Genomic DNA, 8,954 nt, shown 5'->3' on the forward strand with positions numbered 1-8,954 from the left:
TGTGCTGCCGGGAGCACAGGCCCTGAAAGCGCTCCCTTGTCCAGGCCTAAGTGGTTCCCTGGCCACCGTCATACCTGCTCATGACTTCTGCCACCTGCAGTACAAGTTCCCAAGTGTGCCCCAAAAGCCTGGCCATTGGGCCCGGTGCGGTGGCGCAGTGGTTAAGGTCCTCGTCTTGCACGCCCGGGATCCCATATGGGTGCCGGTACTACTCCCAGCAGCCCCGCTTCCCATCCAGCTCCCTGCCTGTGGCCCGGGAAAGCAGTCGAGGACGGTCCAAGGCTCTGGGACCCTGCACCCGCGTGGGAGACCCGGAAGAGGCTCCTGGCTTCGGATTGGCTCAGCTCCGGCCGTGGCGGCCGCCTGGGGAGTGAATCATCAGACAGAAGATCTTCCTCTCTGTCTCTCCTCCTCTCTGTATATCCGCCTTTCCAATAAAAATAAAAGCCTGACCATCTCCTTGCACTGCAACACGAACACAGCACTGCATGCCTGCTCGGTTGAGCTCCGCTGGGCTCAGCTGTGCTCGATTCTGCTCCGCGGAGGGGGGGGGGGGGTTGGAGGGGGAAAGGTGCTGGGAATATAGACGTCTCAGAATGCACCTCGAGAGACAAGGGGATGGTGTCTATTGTCCCAGAGCGCCCGTTCGAAGGCTACCTAGTGGAACATCTTTTCTCAAAATGCCTCATCACGCCAGCGGCAAGAGTATTTAAGTGGCCCGACGTGGGACTACAACTTCCAGAGAGCCCATGGGCACGCAGACTGACGTGGGACTTGAACTCCCACAGTGCCCTGAGCGTGCTGACGTAGGACCCCAGCTCCCACAATGCCCTGAGCATGCTGACGTGGGACTGCAACTCCCAGAGGGCCCATGGGCACGCACACTGACGTGGGACTGCAACTCCCACAGAGCCCTGAGCACGCAGACTGACGTGGGACTGCAACTCCCACAGAGCCCTGAGCACGCAGACTGACGTGGGACTGCAACTCCCAGAGTTCTTTGGGTGTCCTGACGGAGTATCTTGCTGGTGAAGGCACCCTGACACTTTTACCACAGAGGCCCGGGCTCATGCTAGGCACCAAGCGTCCTACACCCCCTCCTGGGCCTTGATATGTGGGCCGTTCGGCCTTGGACCCCTGGTCTTTTAACGACACGTGTCCGGGAGCACTGTCCGGGACCCCCAACTGACGCTGGGGCGGCTCAGGGCTGGGCTGTCTAGCACTCAGAAGGCCAGAGTCCACCCGGGATACAAAGGGCAGCTTTGCGCGCCCTCTCGTGGCCAATAGCACTCACTGCAGGACGCTCCTCCAGGCCTCTCCTGCCAGATCAAGGGAAGCTGACCCAGCCCAGAGAGGCATTCTCTCTCAAGACCCTCTTTTCAGAGGTTGCACAGGAGTTCCATGACAGAGGCCTTACGCACGCCCTCGGGGTCTGCATTCGCATGGAAAAAAGCAGTCTAGAGCCACAGCACAGCACAGCAAAGCACAGCAAAGCACAGGACACAGCACACTCCCTCCCAGGAGCCCAGCAGCTTTCTGTCTCTTCCTGCCTGCCTACCTGCCAGCCTCCCTCTGTCCTATTTGCTTTGAAGCACAGAGCAACAAGACAGGGAGAGGCAGCAATCTTTCTTTTTTTGACTATCTTTGCATAGTTAGTTTGGGTAAATAGGGTCAAGGGTTACAGGAAAGTGGGTAAGACTATTATTTCCATATTGTTTCCTTCATGTATCTGAGGTAAAGGGGGATATTGAGGGAGAAGCCCCACCCAGTTTCCCACCCACCCCGAGTCCTGCATGTGGGGCATGCTCTGAGATATTCGCTCAAGAGGTTTCAATAGTTCACCAGTTATGAATCGCTGCCAATCTCGCCCCTCCAAACATGATGAGGTCGTTGAAAAATCCACTGATTGACATTGTCCATCATAGCGTCTCTATTTGCCCGGTATTTTGTTGCCAACCTATAGCTGAGGTGGTTGATTAACTTGTTCCATCTTCTGTCCTTTCATGGTTAGGGTTCTGAGTCTGGCATTTCAATTGGGGAGATCGCCAAAGAAACTTCGTCTGAGGTGTTCCCAGGCCAGATTCTTGTATGCACCAGCAAGTACAGGGTCCGGCACAGTCCATCACCCTGGTCAGCTGGTGGTTGCAATTGCTGGGTTGGTTCTGTTTTCAGCCCTGCTTTCCACTGGAACCAATGGGTGTTGCAGTCCAGACTGGTTCTGCACAGCGCATACTTGGCCCTCACATAAACCCGTGGGAGCTGCAGCCTGGTGAGAGCGACCCGCAATAACCCCCACCAGGCCTGCCCCCTACCCTGGTTTGCCAGTATGTGTAGCAGACCAGTGTAGTCTGTCCCACATCCCCCTTGGCTCTCGTACACGGCAAATGGCATTGAAGCTTAGATCCATCGAAGCAGCTCAACAACCAAGCCCTCACGGGTGTCGATGAGTGCCTCTCTGTCTAGCCACCCCAACCCCTGTCCTAGTTTTTGTGCCAACCCGTGGAAGTCGTAACCCAAGAGGGGGGGAACCCACTATTTCCCTCCCAGGTCTCTCACTCCTGGATTGTGCACTTTCCAGGTGGTTATGCAGTTTAACTGGCAGCAATCTTTCTTGCATCTGCTGGCTCACTTCCCCAGGGACCACCACCAGAGCCAGCAGCGGCTGGGCCAGGACAAGCCTGGGAATCAGGAGCTTCCTCCAGATCTCCCACAGGAGCACAGGGCTACAGGACCACAGGGGCACAAGCCCCTGCACCATCCTCTGCTGCTCTCCCAGGAGTACCAGCAGGGAGCTGGACCGCAGGGGAAGCAGCCAGGCTTTAAAATAGCACCCATACAGACCATCCGCCTGGGAGGCTGAGGCTTGACCCACTGGGACAACACCCCACAGCACCACCCCACAGCACCCGACTCCACCCCTCGATGGTTTCTTCAGCAGCTCCTTCACCAGGCTGGTGAGGGTGCCTGTCCCCCTGGCTTGCACAACTTATGCCGTTGCGTGCTGTGAGAGCAGCCGGTACAAATGAGGGATCCAGGCATGTTGCTACTCTACCTGTCCTGGTGAGAAGGAACTCTGTGGAGAACACACATCAGCCGTTGGGTGTCTTGTGGCAGGTGGCACATCAGCGGTGGCCGATGGTCCACGGCTGGCCTGCAGGAGGAAGAGTCTTGAGTCCAGGATGGCCCTGGTGGAGGGTGAAGCGTTCCCTGGTGAACGAGAGGGCAGCAGCATCTGGCTGGAGGCCGTGGGGCCAAATTCCTGCCTCAAATGCACACGACAGGGATGCCTAAGCCCTCGAGTGTTTCCTAGGAGCCCCTGACTTTAAAGGGAAAGGGGTCCTCATGAGCCCATGCCCGGAGATGGCATGGGAGGCCACGCTGGACACCCATGCCACCGAGGTTGTGGCAAGAGGAGGCTTGTGGGCCCTCATGGACACACACACACACACATACACATACACACACAGGCCCTGTAGGAGAGAAAGACAGTGGGCAGGCAGGCAGGAGGGCAGGGACAGACTCCAGCACCTGGGAAAGGGGGTCATGAGCACTGACACACGAAGAGCAAGCAAGCAAGCAGGTCATTGTGGGGAGGCCGCAGCCATCCACGTGGGCTTGAGCTGTCGAGCGACCAGGTAGGAAAGTGTCTTGTGAAAAGGGATGAGGAGCCACCAGACAGAGTGCCAGAGAAGGCCTGGAGCCTGAAGACACCCACGAGGAAGGGCAGGGCTTCTGCCAAAGAGCAGGAGGATAACAGACCTGTTGCCAGAGACCAGCACTAAGCAAGTGAGCAGGAAAGCCGTGTCTATCAGGACAACTTGGATCAAGCACTGAGCGGGCAGGGGTAGGCAGGACAGCTGCGGAGGACCTCCAGGAGGGGCTGGGGTGCACGGCCAAGGCATGGGCAAGCGGGGAAGGGGTAACGAGTGTTTGAGTAGAGGGCAGGGATATGGGGGAGCACCTCCCCAGAGAGTCTCTCCAAAAGAAGGGTTCAGGGCAGAGGGCAGGAAGGGCTGCGGGGGAAACAGTCCAGGGGTCCAGGCCTGTGCTGCCGGGAGCACAGGCCCTGAAAGCGCTCCCTTGTCCAGGCCTAAGTGGTTCCCTGGCCACCGTCATACCTGCTCATGACTTCTGCCACCTGCAGTACAAGTTCCCAAGTGTGCCCCAAAAGCCTGGCCATTGGGCCCGGTGCGGTGGCGCAGTGGTTAAGGTCCTCGTCTTGCACGCCCGGGATCCCATATGGGTGCCGGTACTACTCCCAGCAGCCCCGCTTCCCATCCAGCTCCCTGCCTGTGGCCCGGGAAAGCAGTCGAGGACGGTCCAAGGCTCTGGGACCCTGCACCCGCGTGGGAGACCCGGAAGAGGCTCCTGGCTTCGGATTGGCTCAGCTCCGGCCGTGGCGGCCGCCTGGGGAGTGAATCATCAGACAGAAGATCTTCCTCTCTGTCTCTCCTCCTCTCTGTATATCCGCCTTTCCAATAAAAATAAAAGCCTGACCATCTCCTTGCACTGCAACACGAACACAGCACTGCATGCCTGCTCGGTTGAGCTCCGCTGGGCTCAGCTGTGCTCGATTCTGCTCCGCGGAGGGGGGGGGGGGGTTGGAGGGGGAAAGGTGCTGGGAATATAGACGTCTCAGAATGCACCTCGAGAGACAAGGGGATGGTGTCTATTGTCCCAGAGCGCCCGTTCGAAGGCTACCTAGTGGAACATCTTTTCTCAAAATGCCTCATCACGCCAGCGGCAAGAGTATTTAAGTGGCCCGACGTGGGACTACAACTTCCAGAGAGCCCATGGGCACGCAGACTGACGTGGGACTTGAACTCCCACAGTGCCCTGAGCGTGCTGACGTAGGACCCCAGCTCCCACAATGCCCTGAGCATGCTGACGTGGGACTGCAACTCCCAGAGGGCCCATGGGCACGCACACTGACGTGGGACTGCAACTCCCACAGAGCCCTGAGCACGCAGACTGACGTGGGACTGCAACTCCCACAGAGCCCTGAGCACGCAGACTGACGTGGGACTGCAACTCCCAGAGTTCTTTGGGTGTCCTGACGGAGTATCTTGCTGGTGAAGGCACCCTGACACTTTTACCACAGAGGCCCGGGCTCATGCTAGGCACCAAGCGTCCTACACCCCCTCCTGGGCCTTGATATGTGGGCCGTTCGGCCTTGGACCCCTGGTCTTTTAACGACACGTGTCCGGGAGCACTGTCCGGGACCCCCAACTGACGCTGGGGCGGCTCAGGGCTGGGCTGTCTAGCACTCAGAAGGCCAGAGTCCACCCGGGATACAAAGGGCAGCTTTGCGCGCCCTCTCGTGGCCAATAGCACTCACTGCAGGACGCTCCTCCAGGCCTCTCCTGCCAGATCAAGGGAAGCTGACCCAGCCCAGAGAGGCATTCTCTCTCAAGACCCTCTTTTCAGAGGTTGCACAGGAGTTCCATGACAGAGGCCTTACGCACGCCCTCGGGGTCTGCATTCGCATGGAAAAAAGCAGTCTAGAGCCACAGCACAGCACAGCAAAGCACAGCAAAGCACAGGACACAGCACACTCCCTCCCAGGAGCCCAGCAGCTTTCTGTCTCTTCCTGCCTGCCTACCTGCCAGCCTCCCTCTGTCCTATTTGCTTTGAAGCACAGAGCAACAAGACAGGGAGAGGCAGCAATCTTTCTTTTTTTGACTATCTTTGCATAGTTAGTTTGGGTAAATAGGGTCAAGGGTTACAGGAAAGTGGGTAAGACTATTATTTCCATATTGTTTCCTTCATGTATCTGAGGTAAAGGGGGATATTGAGGGAGAAGCCCCACCCAGTTTCCCACCCACCCCGAGTCCTGCATGTGGGGCATGCTCTGAGATATTCGCTCAAGAGGTTTCAATAGTTCACCAGTTATGAATCGCTGCCAATCTCGCCCCTCCAAACATGATGAGGTCGTTGAAAAATCCACTGATTGACATTGTCCATCATAGCGTCTCTATTTGCCCGGTATTTTGTTGCCAACCTATAGCTGAGGTGGTTGATTAACTTGTTCCATCTTCTGTCCTTTCATGGTTAGGGTTCTGAGTCTGGCATTTCAATTGGGGAGATCGCCAAAGAAACTTCGTCTGAGGTGTTCCCAGGCCAGATTCTTGTATGCACCAGCAAGTACAGGGTCCGGCACAGTCCATCACCCTGGTCAGCTGGTGGTTGCAATTGCTGGGTTGGTTCTGTTTTCAGCCCTGCTTTCCACTGGAACCAATGGGTGTTGCAGTCCAGACTGGTTCTGCACAGCGCATACTTGGCCCTCACATAAACCCGTGGGAGCTGCAGCCTGGTGAGAGCGACCCGCAATAACCCCCACCAGGCCTGCCCCCTACCCTGGTTTGCCAGTATGTGTAGCAGACCAGTGTAGTCTGTCCCACATCCCCCTTGGCTCTCGTACACGGCAAATGGCATTGAAGCTTAGATCCATCGAAGCAGCTCAACAACCAAGCCCTCACGGGTGTCGATGAGTGCCTCTCTGTCTAGCCACCCCAACCCCTGTCCTAGTTTTTGTGCCAACCCGTGGAAGTCGTAACCCAAGAGGGGGGGAACCCACTATTTCCCTCCCAGGTCTCTCACTCCTGGATTGTGCACTTTCCAGGTGGTTATGCAGTTTAACTGGCAGCAATCTTTCTTGCATCTGCTGGCTCACTTCCCCAGGGACCACCACCAGAGCCAGCAGCGGCTGGGCCAGGACAAGCCTGGGAATCAGGAGCTTCCTCCAGATCTCCCACAGGAGCACAGGGCTACAGGACCACAGGGGCACAAGCCCCTGCACCATCCTCTGCTGCTCTCCCAGGAGTACCAGCAGGGAGCTGGACCGCAGGGGAAGCAGCCAGGCTTTAAAATAGCACCCATACAGACCATCCGCCTGGGAGGCTGAGGCTTGACCCACTGGGACAACACCCCACAGCACCACCCCACAGCACCCGACTCCACCCCTCGATGGTTTCTTCAGCAGCTCCTTCACCAGGCTGGTGAGGGTGCCTGTCCCCCTGGCTTGCACAACTTATGCCGTTGCGTGCTGTGAGAGCAGCCGGTACAAATGAGGGATCCAGGCATGTTGCTACTCTACCTGTCCTGGTGAGAAGGAACTCTGTGGAGAACACACATCAGCCGTTGGGTGTCTTGTGGCAGGTGGCACATCAGCGGTGGCCGATGGTCCACGGCTGGCCTGCAGGAGGAAGAGTCTTGAGTCCAGGATGGCCCTGGTGGAGGGTGAAGCGTTCCCTGGTGAACGAGAGGGCAGCAGCATCTGGCTGGAGGCCGTGGGGCCAAATTCCTGCCTCAAATGCACACGACAGGGATGCCTAAGCCCTCGAGTGTTTCCTAGGAGCCCCTGACTTTAAAGGGAAAGGGGTCCTCATGAGCCCATGCCCGGAGATGGCATGGGAGGCCACGCTGGACACCCATGCCACCGAGGTTGTGGCAAGAGGAGGCTTGTGGGCCCTCATGGACACACACACACACACATACACATACACACACAGGCCCTGTAGGAGAGAAAGACAGTGGGCAGGCAGGCAGGAGGGCAGGGACAGACTCCAGCACCTGGGAAAGGGGGTCATGAGCACTGACACACGAAGAGCAAGCAAGCAAGCAGGTCATTGTGGGGAGGCCGCAGCCATCCACGTGGGCTTGAGCTGTCGAGCGACCAGGTAGGAAAGTGTCTTGTGAAAAGGGATGAGGAGCCACCAGACAGAGTGCCAGAGAAGGCCTGGAGCCTGAAGACACCCACGAGGAAGGGCAGGGCTTCTGCCAAAGAGCAGGAGGATAACAGACCTGTTGCCAGAGACCAGCACTAAGCAAGTGAGCAGGAAAGCCGTGTCTATCAGGACAACTTGGATCAAGCACTGAGCGGGCAGGGGTAGGCAGGACAGCTGCGGAGGACCTCCAGGAGGGGCTGGGGTGCACGGCCAAGGCATGGGCAAGCGGGGAAGGGGTAACGAGTGTTTGAGTAGAGGGCAGGGATATGGGGGAGCACCTCCCCAGAGAGTCTCTCCAAAAGAAGGGTTCAGGGCAGAGGGCAGGAAGGGCTGCGGGGGAAACAGTCCAGGGGTCCAGGCCTGTGCTGCCGGGAGCACAGGCCCTGAAAGCGCTCCCTTGTCCAGGCCTAAGTGGTTCCCTGGCCACCGTCATACCTGCTCATGACTTCTGCCACCTGCAGTACAAGTTCCCAAGTGTGCCCCAAAAGCCTGGCCATTGGGCCCGGTGCGGTGGCGCAGTGGTTAAGGTCCTCGTCTTGCACGCCCGGGATCCCATATGGGTGCCGGTACTACTCCCAGCAGCCCCGCTTCCCATCCAGCTCCCTGCCTGTGGCCCGGGAAAGCAGTCGAGGACGGTCCAAGGCTCTGGGACCCTGCACCCGCGTGGGAGACCCGGAAGAGGCTCCTGGCTTCGGATTGGCTCAGCTCCGGCCGTGGCGGCCGCCTGGGGAGTGAATCATCAGACAGAAGATCTTCCTCTCTGTCTCTCCTCCTCTCTGTATATCCGCCTTTCCAATAAAAATAAAAGCCTGACCATCTCCTTGCACTGCAACACGAACACAGCACTGCATGCCTGCTCGGTTGAGCTCCGCTGGGCTCAGCTGTGCTCGATTCTGCTCCGCGGAGGGGGGGGGGGGGTTGGAGGGGGAAAGGTGCTGGGAATATAGACGTCTCAGAATGCACCTCGAGAGACAAGGGGATGGTGTCTATTGTCCCAGAGCGCCCGTTCGAAGGCTACCTAGTGGAACATCTTTTCTCAAAATGCCTCATCACGCCAGCGGCAAGAGTATTTAAGTGGCCCGACGTGGGACTACAACTTCCAGAGAGCCCATGGGCACGCAGACTGACGTGGGACTTGAACTCCCACAGTGCCCTGAGCGTGCTGACGTAGGACCCCAGCTCCCACAATGCCCTGAGCATGCTGACGTGGGACTGCAACTCCCAGAG

Source organism: Ochotona curzoniae, unplaced genomic scaffold (assembly GCF_017591425.1).
Source record: "Ochotona curzoniae isolate NIBS_2020 unplaced genomic scaffold, NIBS_Ocur_1.0 contig_3622, whole genome shotgun sequence".
In the NCBI taxonomy this organism is placed as follows: Eukaryota; Metazoa; Chordata; class Mammalia; order Lagomorpha; family Ochotonidae; genus Ochotona; species Ochotona curzoniae.